Raw genomic sequence first — 24,977 nt, forward strand, 5'->3', positions numbered from 1 at the left:
AGCTCACCAGGGTACAGAAATTCGTAGTTTCGGAGTGAGGTTTGAGATGGAAAACTTTCGGAAGAACATTTTTTATTCACGTTAAATATGTAAAGTATGCCTGGAATTAGCAGGATTAACTTGTGTGTGTTTGTGCGTACGTTAGAACGCGGGTCTTGGTGCAAGCTGCAAACACGTGCATATGTTTGCCTTGCACGTATGGGTCTCTATGCAAGTCTATGACTCTCTATATAATTATATTGGTCTCTATGTACGTCTATGGGTCTCTGTGCGAGTATATGGGTCTCTATGAGTCTATGTCCATGGATATGTGGGTGAGTATGTGGCTCTTTGTTTAATTCGATTGTTTTCTGTATGTCTATGGGTCTCTGTGTGAGTATATGGGTCTCTATGAATCTATGTCCATGGATATGTGGGTGAGTATGTGGATTTTTGTGTAATTCGATTGTTCTCTGTATGTCTATGGTTCTCTGTGCGAGTATATGGGTCTCTATGAGTCTGTGTCCATGTATATGTGGGTGAGTATGTGGGTCTTTGTTTAATTCGATTGTTCTCTGTATGTCTATGGGTCTCTATGTGAGTATATGGGTCTCTATGTGAGTATATGGGTCTCTATGAATATATGTCCATGGAAATGTCGGTGAGTATGTGGGTCTTTGTTTAATTCGATTGTTCTCTGTATGTCTATGGGTCTCTGTGCGAGTATTTGGGTCTCTATGAGTCTATGTCCATGGATATGTCGATGAGTATGTGCGTCTTTGTTTAATTTGATTGTTCTCTGTACAGCTATGGGTTTCAATGTTGAGAGTGGTGGTGCAGCGGTTAGCGCTACGAACCCGGCGACCCGGGTTCGATTCCCGCTCACGGCCAACACCCAGTGACGATTCTCTGAACCGGTCCTGGGCCTCCTCTGCTGGGTCGACTCAGCCTCAAATGAGTACCTGGTGCGGTGTGTAAACATCGACACTGGGGAGACAAAGGCGGTCGGGCGTGGCGCTGGCCACCCACCCCCTCGTGTACCGGCCTTCATAGGTGCTCGCTAACAGCACTTGCCCCTACAGTCTGATAAGGCTACACGGGGGATCTTTGTAATATTGTTTTGCCACGCAAATATCAATTCGGCGAATTAAAAAGAATAAACACTTCATGATGATTTCGATTTAAAGCTTTCGTGACTGCACGGATTCATATTCTTGGTTCTTTCGGTAAAGTCACGGAGAAGGGAAATAATAAAAAAAAACATACAAAATAAAATAATTAAATGCTCATGACGTTTCGATTGCAACACAAGCAATCATCATCAGGTGTGAAAACCATGATGATGATTGCTTGTGTTGCAATCGAAACGTCGTGAGAATTTATTATTTAATTTTATTTTATTATTTCCCTTCTACGTGACTTTACCGAAAGAACCAAGAATATACTTCATGATGATATTACTTCGTAACAGAAGAGGCTCCATGAAACCCCACACACCCGTGGCGCAAGGCACTCATGTTGTTGTTCCAGTCGAAAGCTTTGGGTGGCTTCCTTTGCTTATACGGCAACCCAACTCGTTTCTCGGTTCGATGGGGAAATCCACGAGACAGACCGCTGCCTGTTTTACCCCGGCTCGAACCCAGGCTTTAAAGATCGAATGCCCATCGCGGTGAAGAGTGTGTGTGTGTGTGTCTGTGTGTTCATCACCCACCAGTCATTCCGTGTCACTGAGATTTCTCAATACAAGTCGTAATTATCATCATGCTGTCATACTTTATTATTAGTGTGTATATAAAAGTTTGGCTGGCTGGCTGGCTGACTGGCAGGACGTCACGTCCAGAGTGAGAGATGGACAGACGGACGGTCACAGCTAAATGAGGTGTGGGTTGCTCGTAGAGACGTCGTGGTGGCTAGGAGATGTTAACTACCTCGCCTGGTGTACAGGAGGTCGCGGGTTCGATCCTGACCCTGACGCCTGCTGCTGTATATTCGGAGTTTGCGTGTCTCTCTCTCTCTCATCATCTCCACGGTGGCTAGGAGATGTTAACTACCTCGCCTGGTATACAGGAGGTCGTGGGTTCGATTCCGACCCTGACGCCTGCTGCTGTATATTTGGAGTTTGCGTGTCTCTCTCTCTCATCATCATCACGGTGGCTAAGAGATGTTAACTACCTCGCCTGGTACACAGGAGGTCGTGGGTTTGATCCCGACCCTGACGCCTGCTGCTGTATATTTGGAGTTTGCGTGTCTCTCTCTCTCTCTCTCATCATCATCACGGTGGCTAAGAGATGTTAACTACCTCGCCTGGTACACAGGAGGTCGTGGGTTTGATCCCGACCCTGACGCCTGCTGCTGTATATTTGGAGTTTGCGTGTCTCTCTCTCTCATCATCATCACGGTGGCTAGGAGATGTTAACTACCTCGCCTGGTACGCAGGAGGTCGTGGGTTTGATCCCGACCCTGACGCCTGCTGCTGTATATTTGGAGTTTGCGTGTCTCTCTCTCTCATCATCATCACGGTGGCTAGGAGATGTTAACTACCTCGCCTGGTACGCAGGAGGTCGTGGGTTCGGTCCCGACCCTGACGCCTGCTGCTGTATATTTGGAGTTTGCGTCTCTCTCTCTCATCATCATCACGGTGGCTAGGAGATGTTAACTACCTCGCCTGGTATACAGGAGGTCGTGAGTTCGATCCCGACCCTGACGCCTGCTGCTGTATATTCGGAGTTTGCGTGTCTCTCTCTCCGTGGTCACGTGGATTTTCTGCGGGTCCTCCGGGTTTCCCCTCCACTTTGGACTATTTGGCTACCATACATTACCACGTGGTAAGCCACTTCATCGAGCTATAGTTTGTGGCCAGGCAGTTTCTGAAAACACATTCCTGCGGAGGGAGCTGGTAGGAACGTTGGGTTGCTCGGTCAATGGCCAGGGTCAACGGCGGCGTGGTGTATTCCACAAATATGGCCGACTGTGAGGGCGGGCACAAGCCGGCGTGAGTAGGTTAAACGTTGAGTTTGATATGGGTACCTCCCCACCCAGCCCCACCCCTTCCACCCAGCCCCTCCCCACCCTCCCAACCCAGCCCCTCCCCACCCTCCCCACCCAGCCCCTCCCCACCCTCCCCTCTCCACCCAGCCCCACCCCTCCCATTTTTGGATGCACGACGGACGGACGGACACAGTAATTCCCTGTGGGCTGGTGGAACCAGGAGGTTTCTACCAGTAAAAGAGCTACATAGCTCAGAGGGCCTTACTTGGTGTCAAAAAAAAATTGTTTAAAAAACGATTTTGCTGGCCGGCTGATTGGCCGTCACGTCCGGAGGGAAAGAAAGGCGGACGGACGGGCAGACGGACGGACGAGCACCGGCTACTTACAAGAAAACAAAACTGAACTTGAATGAGGACCACTGCCCCGAAACGTCGCCTGTTATATAAATATGAAGGCCACACGGTGCTATTGGACGAATGTGATGATCTGCAGCAAACGCAGAATGCCAGCCACAGCAGAATCAGAATGCGTCTTTATATTGGAGCAATCCTGTGAGCTATGAAGCCCTTTTTCTCACAGATTTGCAGTAGGGTCACGAGGTCAGAACCAGACAATCCAAAAATACGATAGGAGTGTAAAGTGTCGGAAAGGGAAACACGTTACTGAAACATATATGCTCATAAAAACAAAACTACATCTCATCTTTGGTTCTTTCGGTAAAGTCACGTGACTTTACCGAAAGAACCAAATAATAATTCCTGCAGTCACGAAAGCTCCAAAATTAAGATTACATCTTATCATCCCAGGCAAAGCCCACTGATCTGTTAGCTGCTTCTTTTTCCAAAAGTGGCCGATCACGTGGACATTTGTATCGGCAAAAATAATCCGAATAATCTCAAGGCGTGTTGCTAAACATCACAGCTGTGGAGGCGGCTGCTTGGGTAGGCCCTCATCCAGCAGTGGATTGAGACTGGCTCATGACGACGACGATGATGACGATGACCTCTTAAAGCCGGGCAATGTAGTTGTCCGTACGTTAATTAATTACTTAAGCCTTCTCCGCTCGTTAACTCCCCCCACGGATTTAATTACCCACCTAAAGTGCCCGCCACCTCCACGTAAAAAAAAAAGAAAAACCCTTAAAAATAAATGGACCCCAGACAGCTTTCAGTCGTAAACCCCAAAACATTCCATGGTCTCGTGAACGGATAAACAATTAGAGCAATAAAAATAAATCAACAAAGCAGGCACGCAAACGCGGAATCGCAAACGCAGTGAATGGCCGATGCTGTTGACAAAACAATCAAAATAAAATTAAGTTTCCAAAGTTCCAACATATTTTTTTATTAATTCATTTCAAATTACGTGTTTTTGTTTACAGAAATATTTTGACACAGCGGCGCTCGCGTTTAAACGAAACTATTTTCTTTACTTGACCAGGTCAAGCCCACTGAGATATTCGCTGTTTTCTTTCAGAAGCGACTTGGCCATACATGATAGCTAAACGAAGTGATTCGTCACGTGGATATTTATCGCAGCTAAATACTCGAAACGTGGTGATGTTGGTTCTGAATATGGAGGGAAAAACCCGAGGACCCGGAGAAAAATCCATGCAAACTCCAAACATACAGCAGCAGGCGTTAGGGTCGGGGTGGAACCCACGACCTCCTGTACACAAGGCGAGGTAGTTAACATCTCCTAGCCACCGTGATGATGATGAGAGAGAGACACGCAAACTCCAAATACACAGCAGCAGGCGTCAGGGTCGGGATGGAACCCACGACCTCCTGTATACCAGGTGAGGTAGTTAACATCTCCTAGCCACCGTGATGATGATGAGAGAGAGACACGCAAACTCCAAACATACAGCAGCAGGCGTCAGGGTCGGGATCGAACCCACGACCTCCTGTACACCAGGCGAGGTAGTTAACATCTCCTAGCCACCGTGATGATGATGATGAGAGAGAGAGAGACACGCAAACTCCAAATATACAGCAGCAGGCATCAGGGTCGGGATGGAACCCACGACCTACTGTACACCAGGCGAGGTAGTTAACATCTCCTAGCCACCGTGATGATGATGATGAGAGAGAGACACGCAAACTCCAAACATACAGCAGCAGGCATCAGGGTCGGGATGGAACCCACGACCTCCTGTACACCAGGCGAGGTAGTTAACATCTCCTAGCCACCGTGATGATGATGAGAGAGAGACACGCAAACTCCAAATACACAGCAGCAGGCGTCAGGGTCGGGATGGAACCCACGACCTCCTGTATACCAGGCGAGGTAGTTAACATCTCCTAGCCACCGTGATGATGATGAGAGAGAGACACGCAAACTCCAAATACACAGCAGCAGGCGTTAGGGTCGGGATGGAACCCACGACATCCTGCATACCCGGCGAGGTAGTCAACATCTCACCGCCGGGTTAGCAGATTGGTGGCTGTGCTTGACTTGTCTGCCTGCAATCATCCAGCACTGTGGAGGCAGCTGTTAAGGTTGGTGGGTCACACACAGATTACGTTGTGAAATTCCCTTCCTACCCACGAGGGGCCTTACCTCTGGTTTTGCCAGCAGAATGCAGTAAAGTATCGTGTAGACCGATTACCACGTGGAATCACCTGATTATCACCTCATTATCACCTGTGTGGACTGATCAATAATTATCACCGGTGCCTTGTCGCATGGTGCTCCGGTTTGGGGCCGTCCATAAATGACGTCACGCGATTTTGGACGATTTTTGACCCCCCCCCCCCCCTTCGTCACACGGCGTCACAAAAAGTCAGACCCCCCCTCTCAAATATGACGTCACAAAGCTCTGCCCCCCCCCAAAAAAAATAATAAAACATGTTTCAAATCGCTTTAAACTATTGTCATTGTAGTGCGTATTTAGTGTGGCGCTGCACTCTGATGTTGTAGGAGGAAACATTTATTAAAAAGTCTATTTAATTAAGTAGAACGTGTTGTCTATATTTATTTAAATTGCGCATTTTGATGTGACGTCACATTTCTCAACCCCCCCACCTCGTCACACATCGTCACAAATGTCTGACCCCCCCCCCAAGGTGTGTGACGTCATTTATGGACGGCCCCTTTCCTCGTCCCACGTGTTTTAAATCGCTCACGAATTGGCGAAAAAAAACATCTTAATATGTAGAGAACTGCAGAGCAATTGTTTAGTAGCGCCAGAGCAAAACCTGTCAGGCTGCCTCCCAGATCGTGTCTGCGGTTCCCACTCAGCGGCGATTATGAGAGTTGCAATTTGCACGGACGACCCCGCTATAGTACAGTGTAACATTAATAATCAGATTCATTTTTATTAAATCCTTTATATTAAGTTCACTTGCTTGCTTTCTTGCGCGCTTACGACCGTACAAATCTTTCGGTCGTTTTTTAACCCACTTCCCGTGATCCAATCGAGCTGACATTTTGCACACAGACTCGTTGTGCGTGACAATTTATTTTCGTGAAAAAAATTTCCCAAAATTTTACACTTTTTATGAAAAAATAAATTATATTTCATTACCAATTGTTTAATGGTGGCAGGCATTCATCTGACCCATAGGTGGCAGCCATCTCAAGCCAGAGGATGAGAGGACTCTAGCCGCCACGCATATAAAGGATTTATAGTGAAAAACTTTGTTTTTACGGGTTAATTTTTGTAACTTTTTGTTAGATTGGATCCACGCCGGCCCAGGGAATCTTCGGGATGTTGTGATGGGACACGGGGGGCGTTGTTCAAGTTCATGTATTAGGTGTAGCCCTGTGAGCCATTCGGCTCTTGAATCGGGTGCAACCGCAACGAACAAAAAAAACATGAACAAGAAAACCTCTTAAAGTGAATATGTGACTAAGTGCAAACAGAAAATCCAAGAAAAGACAGCAAAATATTGCAGGAAAAACACCGTACACCAACGCTGTGTGCAAAAATCCCAGTGGGATGCAAGTCAAACAACAACCACAAGACAACTTAGATTAAGGCCATCAGTCTAACTCCGTACTACAACAAACAAACATGGCTAAACCAATTAAACTCTTCTAAATCACCAAAATAAAGCCATGAAAGCAATGAAACAGTGATCATAGGAACTGTGACGGAATTTTCACAATAAACGACATCAACAACATGTACTACCAAAACCCTGCAGCCATAGCTGGCTGCATGAGTCACTCCACAACAGCAGCAGGAGCATTAATCGGAGTATTATAATTTTGGGACAGAGGGCGTTATGATGGGAGCGGGGAACTCCCCCCACTCGATCTTGCCCCTCGCCTCCACCCACACCACCGTTGCGGAACGATGGTGAATGAGTCCGTGTTAATTGGTGGTCATTTCGCATTGCCCTGGCAGGTGGCCTCGGTCACCAAGACACAACGAACGTCCTTGTTAAGTTTGCTTATTTGCTTTTCTGGAGGCTACTCCCCAGTGGTGTAGTAACTACATCATCAGTGGCGTAATAACTACATCATCAATGGCGTAGTAACTACACTATCAGTGGTGTAGTAACTACATTATCAGTGGTGTAGTAACTACATTATCAGTGGCGTAGTAACTACATTATCAGTGACGTAGTAACTACATTATAAGTGGCGTAGTAACTACATTATCAGTGGTGTAGTAACTACATTATCAGTGGCGTAGTAACTACATTATCAGTGGTGTAGTAACTACATTATAAGTGGCGTAGTAACTACATTACCAGTGGCGTAGTGACTACATTATCAGTGGCGTAGTAACTACATTATCAGTGGCGTAGTAACTACATTATCAGTGGCATAGTAACTACATTATCAATGGTGTAGTAACTACATTATCAGTGGCATAGTGACTACATTATCAGTGGTGTAGTGACTACATTATCAGTGGTGTAGTAAGTACATTATCAGTGGCATAGTAACTACATTATCAGTGGCATAGTAACTACATTATCAGTGGCGTAGTAACTACATTATCAGTGGTGTAGTGACTACATTATTAGTGGTGTAGTAACTACATTATCAGTGGTGTAGTAACTACATTGCCAGTGGTGTAGTGATTACATTATCAGTGGTGTAGTAACGTCATTATCAGTGGCGTAGTAACTACATTATCAGTGGTGTAGTAACTACATTATCAGTGGCGTAGTAACTACATTATCAGTGGCATAGTGACTACATTATCAGTGGTGTAGTAACTACACTATCAGTGGTGTAGTAACTATATTATCAGTGGCGTAGAAGCTACATTATCAGTGGCGTAGTAACTACATTATCAGTGGCGTAGTAGCTACATTATCGGTGGCGTAGTAGCAACATTATCAGTGGCGTAATAGCTACATTATCAGTGGTGTAGTAACTACATTATCAGTGGCGTAGTAGCTACATTATCAGTGGCGTAGTAGCTACATTATCATACATTAAAGCATTTGAAGCAGCAAGCACAATTCAGAACCATACTAAACCCTTTTAAGCAATAACGTTTGGTAAATTGTAATACATGTGCAGTATCGTCTGTGCGTGCGGGTGGTGTGCATCGCACACACAGTCAGCCGGAGATGAGGTGGTTGCAGGGGGCACCGCTCCTTTCTTATTGTTGTTGTTGCCGAGCTCACGCCACCACACGACCCCGTTGCCACACGACCCGTCCCAGACACGAGCCTGTCCGCGTTGCACCGATGGCGTCGACCGAGACAGCCAACAACTGTCCGGCCGCGCAATGATCGGGCGACGGCGGCGACGACGACAGCGACGACGAGACAAGTCCATATTTTTAGGTTTTTTCGGTAAAGTCACGTAGGTAAAACATTAAAATTAATAAAAGTAAAATAAAATAAAAATAAAAATCACGACGTTTCGGAGGCAACACAAGGTTCCACCTGAAGACGGAAGCTTGTGTTGCCTCCGAAACGTTGTGATTTTTATTTTTATTTTATTTTACTTTTATTAATTTTAATGTTTTACCTACGTGACCTTACCGAAAAAACCTAAGAATATGAATCCTTGCAGTCACGAAAGCTTAAAATCTAGAGACAAGTCCACTTCCAGAACCGGCAGCCAGGAGCTCTCGCTCTCCGCTGCTTTTATTCCCCTCGGCGCGGCTTGGCTCCGCCCTAGCCGCGCCTCCCTTCTCGAACCATCTAGAGCAGTGGTCCCCAACCTTTTTGGCACCAGGGACCAGTTTCGTGGAAGACAATTTTTTCACGGACCAGGGTGGGGGGGGGGGTTCATCATTGGGTCTTTCCCCCTTTTCAAAGAAGCTCTCCAGCGACGTTTTATTTCTACTGATTGTGGCTACTGGGGGTTAGCAGCTTGTGGGCTTACCAAAACTGCGACTGAGACAAGTACGTAGTGCGGGAAAAAGAGGCGGGGACGGAAGTGGTAAATAAAATAATGGGCGGCCCACGCGCGGACTAAACTGAGTGTCGGATTCTGACTTCTCATAAGGAGCGCGCAACCTAGATCCCTCGCATGCGCAGTTTACAGTCGGGTTCGCGCTCCTATGAGAATCTAATGCCGCCGCTGATTTGACAAGAGGCGGAGCTCAGACGGTAGTGCGAGCGATGGGGAGCGGTTGTCAATACAGATGATGAAGCTTCATCTGTAAATACAGAAGCTTCATCTGTCATGACAGATGATGATGCTTCATCATCTGTCAATACAGATGATGAAGCTTCATCTGTCAATACAGATGATGAAGCTTCGCTCGCTCGACCACCGCTCATCTCCTGCTGTGTGGCCCGGTTCCTAACAGGCCAGGGACCGGTACCGGTCCACAGCCCGGGGGTTGGGGACCCCTGTTCTAGAAGGTTCCAGGGGCTTCCACACGAGGTCTATCATGACCCTTGCCCCAGTTCCTCCACCCTGCCGGCACACACATCCGCGTATATGCTCAGCGGCGTGTGCGCTAAGTGCCCACCGGCAGTTGCTGTTGCTGTCCAACAGTCAGCGCTATGTCATTACATCACCCCCCTCCATTAAAAAAACAGCCGTCCCGGCTGTTAACACAGCAGCAGCAACCGGCGGCAGGCAGGGCAACACCCTTAAACCGAGGAACCTAAACGACAAAAAAACCCCAAATCCCTCACAATCCCGTTACAATCGCAACATCTCCCGCATCAATAACACGTACCACTGCTCCACAGTGCCACCGATAACAACCCAGTACTTACTTACATGGCGTCGTGAACCGGTGACTCCCTCACAGTCCCCCCATCCACGAATCGGCGACCCCCCATACACACGCGGCATCCCCGAATTCACGAATCGGTGACTCTCTCACAGCCCCCCATCCGCGAATCGGCGAACCCGCTAACACACACGTGGCACCTAGTCTCAAAAGGTGTTAGACCAAAGCACGCCAAAAGGCGTCCTCTGGTCTAACACCGTTTGAGACCAGGCTCCAAAGAAAGCTGTTTCTGGTGTGGACCAATCAGTTTCAATGACAATGTCATATATTATCACTGGTCAACACACTTTTTCTGGCATAAGGTATCCCAACGGTTTTAATGTGATTTTGGGGTGCTGATTCCAAATCTGGCATCAGTTTTTGTCTATCACATCAGGTTTTTGAGATATCAAATATTGCATTTTCAATAAAAACTGCAGAAGAAAAATATTAAATAAATGTGGATATCTACATAAAATGATATTATAAACACACTATCCTAAAAATACAGCACCATATTTTAACACTAAAGCAGTCACTGACTCGCAACAACTTGCAATCATAAGTGCCAGAGTTAATTTCGGGTAAAATCAATGAAAATGGGGTATGCCGATAGCATAAAAATGAGATGTGATAGAGCAAATCTGAGATCAGATTTGGAATCAGCACCCTGAAATTAGCCTAGAACAGCTGCAAAAGTCCAGGCCAGAATTTTTTTTTTGTTGACCAGTGAATTATCAGTGTTTTTTGTTTGCATTCTGACCACAAGTATTGTGGTTAATGCAGACATGATTCCTTGTAAAAAGGTTTCAGTTTGGTGTTTTAACATCTTAACACAGCTGTTTTGTTGCCAGAAAAAATGGGAAAACCTATTCTCATATTTTAGTACTGGCAAAGGAGGCCCCATGATGTAACATTGTAATTGTTTATTCTTTAAATTAACATATTTCTTTTACATAACTATCAATATTTACATTTATATTCTTCTTCTTTGAGATGAGATTTTAAAAACTCGATCGAGAACCCTGAATTAATTGAGGCGACAAAACATTAATAATTGATGAATGCTCAAATATTACACCTGCGAATCTGAATTTAATACGGTCCTTAATTTATTTCAAAAGACAATTCACGGATGCATGATTTAATGTTTATAATGGAAGCAAATTTGAACATTTGTTAAAAAAATTGTAATAACCATTTCTGATGTGTTAAAATAAATAAAATAAGCCGATGTGTCGTGCCTTTCAGGACAACCTGTATGGGTTTAAAGTTTTACATGGCCCTGGCCTACAGCCTAGTGGTATGTTAAGGTAGAACAGTTTAAAAATGTACCGATAATTTTGTTTTTAGCTGCCACACGTTTGAGTTCGTTTCGATAACAATTTATACATTTGCAATCACCACCTATCACCGTTTAAAAAAATAAAGTATGTGTGTTTGTAAGAGACAGCGTCTATTGATGTAAGACTTTAAAATAAAATTAATAAAAATTAGTTCCCATACCGGGAATTGAACCCGGGCCGCCTGGGTGAAAACCAGGAATCCTAACCACTAGACCATATGGGAAGGTGACAGCTTCAGTACATACAAGCCTTACATAGCCACCGTTGTCTACCCAATTCGCGTGGTTGCACGGATACGATTATTTTGTAGAAAAATAAAATTGTTAAAACGGCCACGTATGAATATGCCAGATGTCGTTAAGATACACGTTGATAAACGTGGACGTTTACAAACGTGTATATATAAATGTTTAAAAAATGATTGGCGATGCTGTTGCTGATTTGGTAATGGGGCACACGCAGAATGAATTAATTATTTGAAATAACTAAACGCACTCGTAACTACGTGGCCTTAAAAGAAAACAATAGAGGAATGGCGACGTTTCTGGCAATAGCCGCTCTTCGTTGCACATGCGAGACATGCTGAAAAGAAATGCCAATGTCCAACACGTTGCCTATATGATACACACACATGCTTTTTTCGTTTAAGGTTGCAGTGATATGCAGTTGTTGTATAGAGTGACCCTTTATGGGGCAGTATTTTCCGATTGCGTTCGTGGCAGTTTCCGTAGTGTAGTGGTTATCACGTTCGCCTCACACGCGAAAGGTCCCCGGTTCGAAACCGGGCGGAAACATTTTATTGAATATATTTTATTTAACATTTTATTTAACATTTACCTATACATTTTTAAAACCTCTTTTTAAAAACCTTTTCCAATAAACAAAACATTTAAATATACGTGTATCACATTATGCGAAGCGTTTATTTATTTCTCAACTAAACCGTCTTACGATTGGCTTCATATACGACACCGGTCTCTCAGCTGAGCATCTGGGGGGTATAGCTCAGTGGTAGAGCATTTGACTGCAGATCAAGAGGTCCCCGGTTCAAATCCGAGTGCCCCCTCTATTTTATTTTTTAAATTCTCTCAATCCAAATCAAATACTTGCAAACGAATCTCATTCGATGATAACCGCGCGCGCGGCAATCAACGTAACGCAATGTTGACGTTGCGACGTTACACATTCCTTAATGGGTCTTATTCTCAGGAAATGTCAGCTGAGAAGACGCGGACGTGCTTACACGGATCTTACGATAGAGGGCAGAGCAGCACTGCTTGTGTGAAATCTTCACTTAAAGCTTTCGTGACCGCAGGAATTCATACTGGTAGGAGCTCCTGGTTACACCAGCCCACAGGGGATTATTGTGTCCGTCCGTCCGTCGTGAATCCAAAAATGAGATGGGTGGGGCTGGGTGGAGAGGGGAGGGTGGGGAGGGGCTGGGTGGGGAGGGTGGGGAAGGGCTGGGTGGGGAGGGTAGGGAAGGGCTGGGTGGGGAGGGTAGGGAAGGGCTGGGTGGGGAGGGTGGGTAGGGGGCTGGGTGGGGAGGGTGGGGAGGGGCTGGGTGGGGAGGGTGGGGAAGGGCTGGGTGGGGAGGGTGGGGAGGGTGGGTAGGGGGCTGGGTGGGTAGGGTGGGGAAGGTGGGGAGGGGCTGGGTGGGGAGGTTGGGGAGGGGCTGGGTGGGGAGGGTGGGGAGGGTGGGGAGCGGCTGAATGGGGAGGGTGGGGAGGGGCTGGGTGGGGAGGGTGGGGCTGGGTGGGGGGTGGGAGGGATGGGGCTGGGTGGGGAGGGTGGGGAGGGGCTGTGTGGGGACGATGGGGCTGGGTGGGAGGTGGGAGGGGTGGGGCTGGGTGGGGAGGGGCTGGTCACCCCGTGGTGCCCTTATAAAACTCAACGTTTAACCTACTCACGCCGGCTTGTGCCCGCCCTCACAGTCGGCCATTTTTGCGGAATACACCACGCCGCCGTTGACCCTGCAGGCCATTGACCGAGCAACCCAACGTTCCTACCAGCTCCCTCCGCAGGAATTCATATTATTTGGGACTTTCGGTGAAGTCAGGTGGATAGGTTCAAATAAAATAACAACAAAATAACAAAAACTACGACGTTTCGATCACAACAAAAGCGATTTCCTCCTGATGACGATCGCTTGTGTTGTGTTCGAACCGTCTTCGTTTTTTGTTTGCTATGTTTTGTTATTTTCTTTGAACCCATCCACGTGACTTTACCGGCGTGTGTACAACAACCATTCGGTGCTGGGCCTCCCCTAGGTCGACTCAGCCTCAAATTAGTACCATGAGCGACAAAGGCACTTGCCCCAAAAAGTCTTTGAAGCTCTACGGGGGATCTTTGGCTTGGTCACAATAAAGGGGCCGTCCATATATGACGTCACGCGATTGTGGACGATTTTTAACCCCCCCCCCCTCGTCACACGGCGTCACAAAAAGTCAGACCCCCCCCCTCAAATATGACGTCACAAAGCTCTGCCCCCCCCTCCCCGTGACGTCACATCAAATGCGCAACTTTAAATAAATATAGACGACGCGTTCTACTTAATTAAATAGACGTTTTAATAAATGTTTTCTCCTACAACATCAGAGTGCAGCGCCACATTAAATACGCACTACAATGACAATAGTTCAAAGCGATTTGAAGCATTTTTATTTTTTGGGGGGGGGGGCAGAGCTTTGTGACGTCATATTTGAGGGGGGGGGTCTGACTTTTTGTGACGCCGTGTGACGATGGGGGGGGGGGGGGTCAAAAATCGTCCAAAATCACGTGACGTCATTTATGGACGGCCCCTTTATTGTGACCAAGACAAAGACCCCCCGTAGGGCTTCACCAGACTTTTTGGGGCAAGTGCCTTTGTCTCTCTTGGTACTAATTTGAGGCTGAGTGGACCTAAGGGAGGCCCAGTACCGAATGGTTGTTATCGTTTGTGGCGAGGTCGCTTCCAACAAAAAGCCCCCACATCGTTCAGGGGGCCCTTGCCTGGTAACAAGAAAATGATTTCGTTCAGATTTAAATCATATCCAATTAATTATTGAGGTTTGCTGGGTTTTTTCCCACCGCGTTCTAACGGAAACTCGCTCAGAAATCGACACGGTAATGACAATTTTTGACGTCTCATTGGGCTCTCAGTTGATTATTACACAAAAGTAAAACTACTTAATTGATTGATGATGCAATCTGCCCTCCCACAATCCCCTTTAACCCTTTGGGAAGGGGTGAAAAAGAAACTGATGAACCCTTTCCACACTGCACACACAACACGTGCGGGTCACGGGCGGTGTTAGTGACTAGGGTAGTGTTAGTGACTAGGGTGGTGTTAGTGTGTGAGGAGCTCACAAATCCTTGAAAGATCTGGGCAAAGTCCCATCGGTGAGCTCCTCCGGCAGGCAAGGCTGCGTTGGCTGGGTCATGTAGCCCGCATGCCCAGCCACCACAGTGGCTAAACGGGGGCTCTGGACGGGTGCGAGGGGCTGGTAACCCCTCCACCTTCAATTCATTACCACGAAACTACGAATTAAACATAATATGTAACAAATAAGCTTGTGCCGGAGGCCCCGGGGGGACAGGCGTTTATGACGTCTCCTGGCCAAATCCCAATTGGCGGAGCCAGGAGATTGAATCTTCACCCTCGGGGCTCCTCCAGAAACAACGACAAGCCACTACGGATGACCATGTGGAATGTTCGAAACGGGCGCGGTACGTGCTAGAAAAGAGATGGAGTGACGCGGTACAGGAGGACATGGAGCTGAGTTGACTTGCCGATGACTGGTACCAGCGGTGTCAAGATCGGCCTCTGTGGAGGAGGCTCGTGAAGGACGCTACTGGGCAGTTGGAGGCAGTCGCCCTCCAACAACAACGGAGGGCAGAGGAGCGACGCTCACAACAACGAGCGGAGTGCCGGGTGGCTACAGCACAGCAAGTTGGCACAGTAGGGGGCACAGGTGGTGCATCAGCCAGTCATCTCGGTCATCTCAGTCAGTCGACCCGTGGCACTTGGGTCTGGCCCGTGACCTCCTGCCAGCGGGCGTTCGACACTTCACGTGGCCTCAAGGTGCACATGGCCTGGCACAAGCGCCGTGGTGACGTCACCGCCACTTAGTGGCGAATGGCGGTTGTTGTTGTGTTGTTAGTGACTAGGGTGGTGTTATTGACTAGGGTGGTGTTAGTATTATGTCAATGTTTGGGTTTTTTCCGTGCCATTAGAAACGTGGAATTTCCACCACTGTTTCCGAGGCCACGCACAGCGATGAGTGAGAGTGCTCATTTGATCACTGGGGTCTCTAAGACTTAAACTAGAAACCCTCTATTTGTATATTTGTATTATGAATGTGAATCACAGATATAGATGCACATTAAGAGGCTTTAAAAAAATAATAACATCCTTACCTCGGGAAATTGGTTTAATATCAATTTGCGATATTTTTCGCGGACACGTTTCAAATATTTTCACATTATCGTTGTCTTTCGCTGCGAGGTGTAATGGCTCTGAAGTTAAATCATGCGTTTAAACACCCGGCGCTGCTTATGCAGTACCGTGGCTTTGCATGATCCCATTTCTGTTTGATAGAACGATCAATTCCCCGCAGTGTGTGGGAAACAGCGTGTATTGCGTGCGCTTGCATGTGTCGTAAACATCGCCACTGGGGAGACAAAGGCGGCCGGGCACGGTGCTGGCCGCTCACCCCCCCTTTGTGCCAACCTTCATAGGTGCTCGCTAACAGCACTTGCCCCAACATGCTGTTAAGGCTACACGGGGGATCTTTGTCTTTTGCGTGAGTGCGTTTGTTGTTTGTGGGGAGCGGTGGCGCAGCGGTTGCCGTGCTTTTGCTGTGAAAACACCAGTGACGTTATTTCCACTGGTACCGGGCCTCCCCTAGTTCGACTCGGCCTCAAATGAGCACTCGGTGTGGTTTTTAGGCATCGCCACTGGGGAGACGAAGGCGGTCGGGCGTGGTGCTGGCAAACCCACCTCTTCATTTACCGTTCCGGCCTTCATAGGTGCTCGCTCACAGCGCTTGCCACGTCATTATGTTAAAGTTATACTGGTGGGGGGTATGGGGGGGTCTTTGTCTTTGTGCGGTGGAGCAATCACAGTGCGGAAGAGGCAACGCTCGTGGTGGCGCCGTTAAAATTCGCTTTCAAATTAACGGCTCGGCCATTAAATCGAAAGTGTGAGTTTTCTACGTAAATAATGAAATATCATCGCACATTGAAACGAAGCAAGCTTAATTTGTATTAATACGCATAATGTCCCGTCTTTCGTTTTTGACTTCAGCACGTATTTAAAATAAAATTAAAAACTAATTAAAAAAAGGTAATTTTCAACACATCCCATCAGCCAGCGCTGCATCTTCGTCAGCAGAATCGGCTCAGGACCAGCCCACATGGGATTATTGTGTCCGTCCGTCCGTCGTGGATCCAAAAATGGGAGGGGTGGGGCTGGGTGGAGAGGGGAGGGTGGGGAGGGGCTGGGTGGGGAGGGAGGGGCTGGGTGGGGAAGGGTTGGGTGGGGAGGGGCTGGGTGGGGAGGGAGGGGCTGGGTGGAGAGGGGAGGGTGGGGAGGGGCTGGGTGGGGAGGGAGGGGCTGGGTGGAGAGGGGAGGGTGGGGAGGGGCTGGGTGGGGAGGGAGGGGCTGGGTGGGGAAGGGTTGGGTGGGGAGGGGCTGGGTGGGGAGGGAGGGGCTGGGTGGGGAAGGGTTGGGTGGGGAGGGGCTGGGTGGAGAGGGAGGGGCTGGGTGGAGAGGGGAGGGTGGGGAGGGGCTGGGTGGGGGAGCGTGGGGAGGGGCTGGGTGGGGAGCGTGGAGAGGGGCTGGGTGGGGAGGGGCTGGGTGGGGAGGGTGGGGCTGGGTGGGGGGTGGGAGGGGTGGGGCTGGGTGGGGAGGGTGGGGCTGGGTGGGGGGTGGGAGGAGTGGGGCTGGGTGGGGAGGGGCTGGTCACCCCGTGGTGCCCTTATAAAACTCAACGTTTAACCTACTCACGCCGGCTTGTGCCCGCCATCACAGTCGGGCATATTTGCGGAATACACCACGCTGCCGTTGACCCTGGCCATTGACCGAGCAACCCAACGTTCCTACCAGCTCCCTCCGTAAGGAATGTGTTTGTGTGCGTACGCTAAATGCGTGTAGGTCGACCCAGCCTCAAATTAGTACATGCTGCGGTGTGTAAACATCGCCACGAGGGAGACAAAGGCGGTCGGGAGTAGTGCTCGCCACACACCCGATCGTGTGTATACCGGCCTTCATAGGTGGTCGCTAACAGCACTTGCCCCAACAGTTTGTCAAGGCTATATGGGCGATCTTTGTCTTTTTATTCATAGGGGAACGGTGGCGCAGTGCTTAGTGCACTGCGCTACGAACCCGGTGACCCGAGTTCGATTCCCGCTCACGGAAACCACCACCGGACCTTGGGCTCACCCCATCGATTATAGCACTTGTCTCTACTGTGTGTGAAGGCTGTACAGGGGAGCTTTGTCTTTGTATTCGCATGCATTGCCACCGCATGCGCGAGCAGCTTATGTTAGGTGGGATATCGGAGGCTAAACGGATCGTTTGGTTTATTGCTAGAGCTGGAATTTATCAAAATTATATTTTTTGTAAATTGTGCAAAAATTTGGCAGGACACGTCGAGATTTCGTTTTTAAATCCTTTATATTAAGTTCGCTTGCTTGCTTGCTTGCGTGCTTGCGTGCTTGCTTGCTTGCGTGCTTGCGTGCTTGCTTGCTTACGACCGTGCAAATCTTTCGGTCGTTTTTTAGCACACTTCCCGTGATCCAATCGAGCTGACATTTTCCACACAGACTCGTTGTGCATGGCAATGCATTTTCGTGAATTTTTTTTCCAAAATTTTACACTGTTTAGGGAAATTTATTTAAAATATTTAATTACCAATTGCTTAATGCTGGCAGACAATCATCTGACCCATAGGTGGCAGCCATCTCAAGCCAGAGGACGAGAGGACTCTAGCTGCCACGCATATAAAGGATTTATAGTGAAAAACTTTGTTTTTACGGGTTAATTTTTACTGGAGTGAAGTCGCGTAGTGAAATATGAAAAAAATATATAGAAATTTTGATGATTATTAATCGTGAATAAAACTCGTAACTGCATCAGAGAATGCAACCATAGTCTGTGTGTTTCTTGACGGACAGACGTGTCGACTACACGTTCCAAATCGGACACAGTGCCACATTAAGCTAGTGCGGGGCCTGTAGCATATGTTATGAAGGGGCCCTAATGAATAAAAACACGTAAATATTAAAACAATAATTTGTTTAGTTGCATAGTGAAGTGATCGCATTTTTTCATTCGCTACACAGCCAGATAATACGACAAATCGCTAACCTTAAACACCCAGTCGTTCGTAAAAGTTGAAGGTGGTATAGTACTATAGTAACAGAGCAAGTGCAGAATCACTGAACCGGAGTTGATAGCTTGAAAGCATTTAGCGCGGGGCCCTTGAAAGTGCGGGGCCCGTAGCATCTGTAGCTACTACACATGCAGCTACTACACGTGCAGCTACTACACATGTAGCTACTAATACACATGCACCTACTACACGTGTAGCTACTACACGTGCAGATACTACTACACATGTAGCTACTACACGTGTAGCTACTACACGTGTAGTAGCTACACGTGTAGCTACTACACGTGCAGCTACTACACATGTAGCTACTACTACACATGTAGCTACTACACATGTAGCTACTACACGTGTAGCTACTACACGTGCAGCTACTACACGTGTAGCTACTACACGTAGCTACTACACATGTAGTTACTACACATGTAGCTACTTTCGCTACTACGATAATCCGACATTGATCGGACACAATTCGCTGTGCAGGAGATTTAAGTATTCAGATCTCTATCAGACAGAGAGAGAGAAAGAGGGAGACATCGAGAGAGAGAGACAGTCTTACGACAGTACCCAACATTAAAATGCAAACGGTGACTTTGAATCAATTCCCTTCGGTACAATAATAATGCTACTACTAATCGTGATAGCTGGGAATGGAAAACGATTTCAATTAAAAGCGGCGTTGAGTTTGGCAAGTCGCGGGAACGGACTGTAGTTGTGAAGTGAAGTGTTAAACCATCACAGGCAGTTTTCATGTGAAGCTATGCCCAAGGGTCTGGGAATTGACGTAACAAGAAGTGGCATTTTTTTTCGTTGTCGAATTCGGTACGAAAAAATAAACCCAACTCAATATATTCTTGGTTCTCTCGGTAAAGTCACGTAGAAGGGAAATAATAAAATGATTAAAAATTAAGTAATTAGATTTCGTATTACTTTATTTGTATCATTTTATTAATATTTTATTATTTCCCTTCTACGTGACTTTACCCAAAGAACCGAGAATATGAATCCCTGCAGTCACGAAAGCTTTAAATCGAAACCCAACTCAATATTTCAAGAGCCGCAATGCACGCGATGAAAACGAGACGGTGGTGGTGGTGGTGCTTAATAAGCGGTATGCTGCTCTGGGTCCAGGTTGACGACCCCTGCCCATGGTAAACTGGACTCCCATGGTAAACTGGACTCTCATGGTGAACTGGTCATCCATGGTAAACTGGGCTCCCATGGTAAACTGGGCTCCCATGGTGAACTGGTCATCCATGGTGAACTGGGCTCCCATGGTAAACTGGTCATCCATGGTGAACTGGGCTCCCATGGTAAACTGGGCTCCCATGGTAAACTGGGCTCCCATGGTGAACTGGGCTCCCATGGTAAACTGGTCATCCATGGTAAACTGGGCTCCCATGGTAAACTGGGCTTTCATGGTGAACTGGGCTCCCATGGTGAACTGGGCTTCCATGGTAAATTGGTCATCCATGGTAAACTGGTCTTCCATGGCAAACGGCCTTTCGTGGGTCAGGGGTCGTCCACCAATATCACAAGAGGCAATTTTTTTCGAATTCGATATAAAATAAAACCCCCACACAACTCAATATTTCAAGACCAGCGCTCCTTAAAGAGCCACACGCGGCTCCGCAGAAGCAGGCTGTCGACCGACTGTCAGAGGTGGGACAAAGTCATTGTTATGCAAGTCCAAGTCGAGTCTGAAGTCATCAAATCATGACTCGAGTCTGACTCGAGTCCAAGTCACATGACTCGAGTCCACACCTCTGCCGCCTGCGCTACACGGATTACTTTCGCACGGAGGCATCTCAAGCGGTTTGGCTCACTCATTGAAAGAGACGGCTATGGAATGCTTCCATTTCGTCAACTATCAGCTACTACCGTGCAGCTACTACACACATAAGCTACTACAAGGTAGCTACTACACGTGTAGCTACTACACGTGTTGTAGCTACTACACCATAGCTACTACACGTGTAGCTACACGTGTAGCTACTACATCTGTAGCTACTACTACTACACGTGTAGCTACTACACGTGTTGTAGCTACTACACGTGTTGTAGCTACTACACACATAGCTACTACACGTGTAGCTACAGTGTAGCTACTACACGTGTAGCTACTACTACTACACGTGTAGCTACTACACGTGTAGCTACTACACGTGTTGTAGCTACTACACACATAGCTACTACACGTGTAGCTACTACACGTGTAGCTACTACACGTGTAGCTACTACACGTGTAGCTACTACTACTACTACACGTGTAGCTACTACACGTGCAGCTACTACACGTGCAGCTACTACACGTGCAGCTACTACACGTGTAGCTACTACTACTACTACTACACGTGTAGCTACTACTACTACTACACGTGTAGCTACTACACGTGTAGCTACTACACGTGCAGCTACTACACGTGTAGCTACTACACGTGTAGCACTACACGTGTAGCTACTACTACTACACGTGTAGCTACTACACGTGTAGCTACTACACGTGCAGCTACTACACGTGCAGCTACTACACACGTAGCTACTACACGTGTAGCTATTACACGTGTAGCTACTACACGTGCAGCTACTACACGTGCAGCTACTACACACATAGCTACTACACATGCAGCTACTACATGCAGCTACTACACGTGTAGCTACTACACATGCAGCTACTACACATGCAGCTACTACACATGCAGCTACTACACGTAGCTACTACACATGCAGCTACTACACTGTAGCTACTACACATAGCTACTACACATGTAGCTACTACATGCAGCTACTACACGTGCAGCTACTACACGTGTCGCTGCTACACGTGTAGCTACTACACGTGCAGCTACTACACGTGCAGCTACACGTGCAGCTACTACACACGTAGCTACTACACGTGTAGCTATTACACGTGTAGCTACTACACGTGCAGCTACTACACACATAGCTACTACACATGCAGCTACTACACATGCAGCTACTACACGTGTAGCTACTACACATGCAGCTACTACACATGCAGCTACTACACATGCAGCTACTACACATGTAGCTACTACACATGCAGCTACACATGTAGTACTACACACATAGCTACTACACATGTAGCTACTACACATGCAGCTACTACACGTGCAGCTACTACACGTGTCGCTGCTACACGTGTAGCTACTACACGTGCAGCTACTACACGTGCAGCTAGTACACGTGCAGCTACTTTTGCTACTACGATAATCTGACGGTGATCAGACACAAATCGCTGTACAGGAGATTTAAGTATTTAGAAGAAGATGGCTGAAGTTGAATAATTTAAATAACGCGATCCGAGCAGCGCTTTGGGGCGGATAAGTAGACGCTTTTTTATTTTGTCATCTTAGTATTCTTTCGTGTAATGATGTTGTGATTGTCATCCACATCATCATCATCGTCAAGAAATTAGTGTTATAATCTGATGAACTAAGATCACAGCATAACATCATCATCATCATGGCAATGTCATGTTTAGGGTATTGCGTGGAAGATGGGGGGGTGGAGCATTCCCATAAGGCGGTGATGATAATGACAAGATGATGATAATGCTGATGTGATCATAACAATTATGTAATGATGATAATATTTATCATCATGCCGTCATCTTGATATGAATATTATATAGTAGTAGGTTTTTACACTTTCAACTGGTACAAAAACTGACACCTTTATACAAGGCATCATGTTTGCAATAACCACAACACAAGCAGTCAAAATGCAAACAAAAAGAAACAACTCTGATGATGATAATGATATGCACTGTCCTTGAAGTTGATTGATCCACACCCGAGACAGCTTTTCTTAGAGCCTCGTCTCCATTGGTGTTGGACCAGATGACGCCAAAAGGCGTACAACTCATGATAATTGAAATCAATCACCACAATGGGGCGAGCAACAAAATCAACTTCTGGTGTGTAGTAGAGCGGACGCTGGGTGTATTGATGGTGAGAGGCGGTTGTGCTGGAGGCTTGGGGAGGCTATCCTCTAACAGTGGACCAGGGGCGGTTTCTTCATTAGGGCGATTGGGCGGCGCACACCAATGTCATTGAAACCACAGAGTCACGCTAGCCGTCACTGTGCCTTGGATATAGTCCAATCAGCGTCATGTCACGTTCTGTGGAGTACCGCCTCTTTTTGGGCGATTTCACTCCGGCTGAGAATCGCCCCGAGTGGCCCCATAGACTTACATTCAAAGATGTTTTTTTTCGAACGGGGGGCGCTCCCATGCATTCTCTATGGCTTCCGGGAGGGCTCGCCCTAACGTGCTTACGTCATCATACGTGCTACGTCTCATACGTAAGCACGTTCATCCAACAATATAATTTATCGCCACCTAGTGGAATCTTTAATAAAATAAACTTGAGTGGTTTGTTTTAATAGTGAGTATAGAAACAAACAAGGAGATGTATTGTAAGAGTCACTTTATTTTCATTATATTAAAGAAGTGAAGTTGCCTTTACATGCTTAAGCTGTTAATTTATCCATTGCATGGGTGGACCTTATCCTTATCAATCATCCAGACATTTGCCCCCCCTGAGAGATTTTGCAGGAGCCGCCACTGCAGTGACTGACCATGGCTAATGACGATGTTCGTATTCATCTTCTTGGTTCTTTCGGTAAAGTCACGTAGAAGGGAAATAATAATAAAAAAAAAATTCTCACGACGTTTCGGCCACAACGCAAGCAGCCGTCCTCAGGTGAAGAACAGGTCTGTCGGGAAGACAGCGTCTGAATGAAACACCACCACCAGGCTTGGAGCGTATGCAAATTCTTTTGTCAAGGCGCTCTTCCCCCTCCAACCCAGCTTAAATAGACGCTCCAAGCCTGGTGGTGTTTCATTCAGACGCTGTCTTCCCGACAGACCTGTTCTTCACCTGAGGACGGCTGCTTGCGTTGTGGCCGAAACGTCGCGAGAATTATTTTATTATTTTATTTATTTTATTATTTCTCTTCTACGTGACTTTACCGAAAGAACCAAGAAGATGAATCCCTGCAGTCACGGAAGCTTTAAATCGAAAGATGTTCGTATTGTGAACTCGGGTAGCTTTGGCGTCTCTCTCTCTCTGTCGCTCACTTTACATTGCTTGCTGTTAAGTAGGTGCTGTTAAGGACGATGCCCTTATAATTGTTTTTTTCTTCTTCTTCTTCTTGTTCGTCCATCAAAGTTGATGATGACCAAGGCACGTTTGTCATTTTGTTGGGTTTTGATGAGTACGCAGATTGGCTGAAGAGGCCAATCCGAGCCCGGAATTCCCTGTGGCACACTGGACAGGTCAGGGAGGATGTAGAGCTCTGAGGTGCAGCCACACGTCCTTCCTTGGTAGATTTGCGCTGCTGCCGTCTTCAAGATGGCACAGGAGCTTCTCCTACTCTCACAGAGGACTGCACCGTCCTGTACTTTTCTTCTCCAGGCAGGTCGGTCCTGTGCTAGGGATTCCCAGTTTTTAAGGTCGAATCCAAAGCTCTTCAAGGAAGCTTTCAGGGTGTCCTTGTACGCTGTTGTGGTACAGCAAAGGTATTAAGTAAGCCGTTGTTGCGTGCCTATGTCTGGGCAGATTACCTAGATTCGAGAAACCTTAGCCGCTGCTTGAATGATTCAACTTGGACAAAGTATTCCCCACGTCACCGCCGTTGTTTCTTGCAAAGAGGAGTAATGAATCAGAGTTGTCTCTCGCCTGGGCGACATCGAACTCAAACCCTGTTCGAAATGAATAAAAAAGCCCCAAGCCCCCCAGCGTGCATTTAACTAAAGCACCGCGTTCTTTGATGAATAGTTTGCGGTGGCAGAGTGAACAATGCGCAACAATTGGCGCCTGCATTGCTCCTCGCTCTCGTTGAGAGAACGAGGGAGCGAGGGCGACTCAGAGAGAGAAAGGACGACTCAGAGAGAGAGGACGACTCAGAGAAACAGAGAGAGAGGACGACTCAGAGAGAGAGAGGACGACTCAGAGAGAGAGGGGACGAATCAGAGAGAGAGAGAGGACGACTCAGAGAGGGAGAGGGCGACTCAGAGAGAGAAAGAGAGAAGACAACTCAGAGAGAGAGGACGACTCAGAGAGAGAGGGCGACTCAGAGAGAGAGCGACTCAGAGAGAGAGAGGGCGACTGAGAGAGA

At 47.3% G+C, this 24,977-nt stretch overlaps 2 non-coding genes across 2 annotated transcripts; one reads left to right on the forward strand and one right to left on the reverse strand.

The window, feature by feature from the left end:
- Positions 1 to 11,611: 11,611 nt before the first annotated feature.
- Positions 11,612 to 11,683, reverse strand: TRNAE-UUC (transfer RNA glutamic acid (anticodon UUC)). Its single transcript has one exon. It is a non-coding gene; the product is annotated as a tRNA-Glu (tRNA).
- A 498-nt stretch (positions 11,684 to 12,181) lies between these two features.
- On the forward strand, positions 12,182 to 12,254 carry TRNAV-CAC (transfer RNA valine (anticodon CAC)). The gene has a single exon. It is a non-coding gene; the product is annotated as a tRNA-Val (tRNA).
- The last annotated feature ends 12,723 nt before the right edge of the window (positions 12,255 to 24,977 follow it).

This window comes from Lethenteron reissneri, chromosome 56 (assembly GCF_015708825.2).
Source record: "Lethenteron reissneri isolate LAM-NWPU_2019-01 chromosome 56, ASM1570882v1, whole genome shotgun sequence".
Classification (NCBI taxonomy): Eukaryota; Metazoa; Chordata; class Hyperoartia; order Petromyzontiformes; family Petromyzontidae; genus Lethenteron; species Lethenteron reissneri.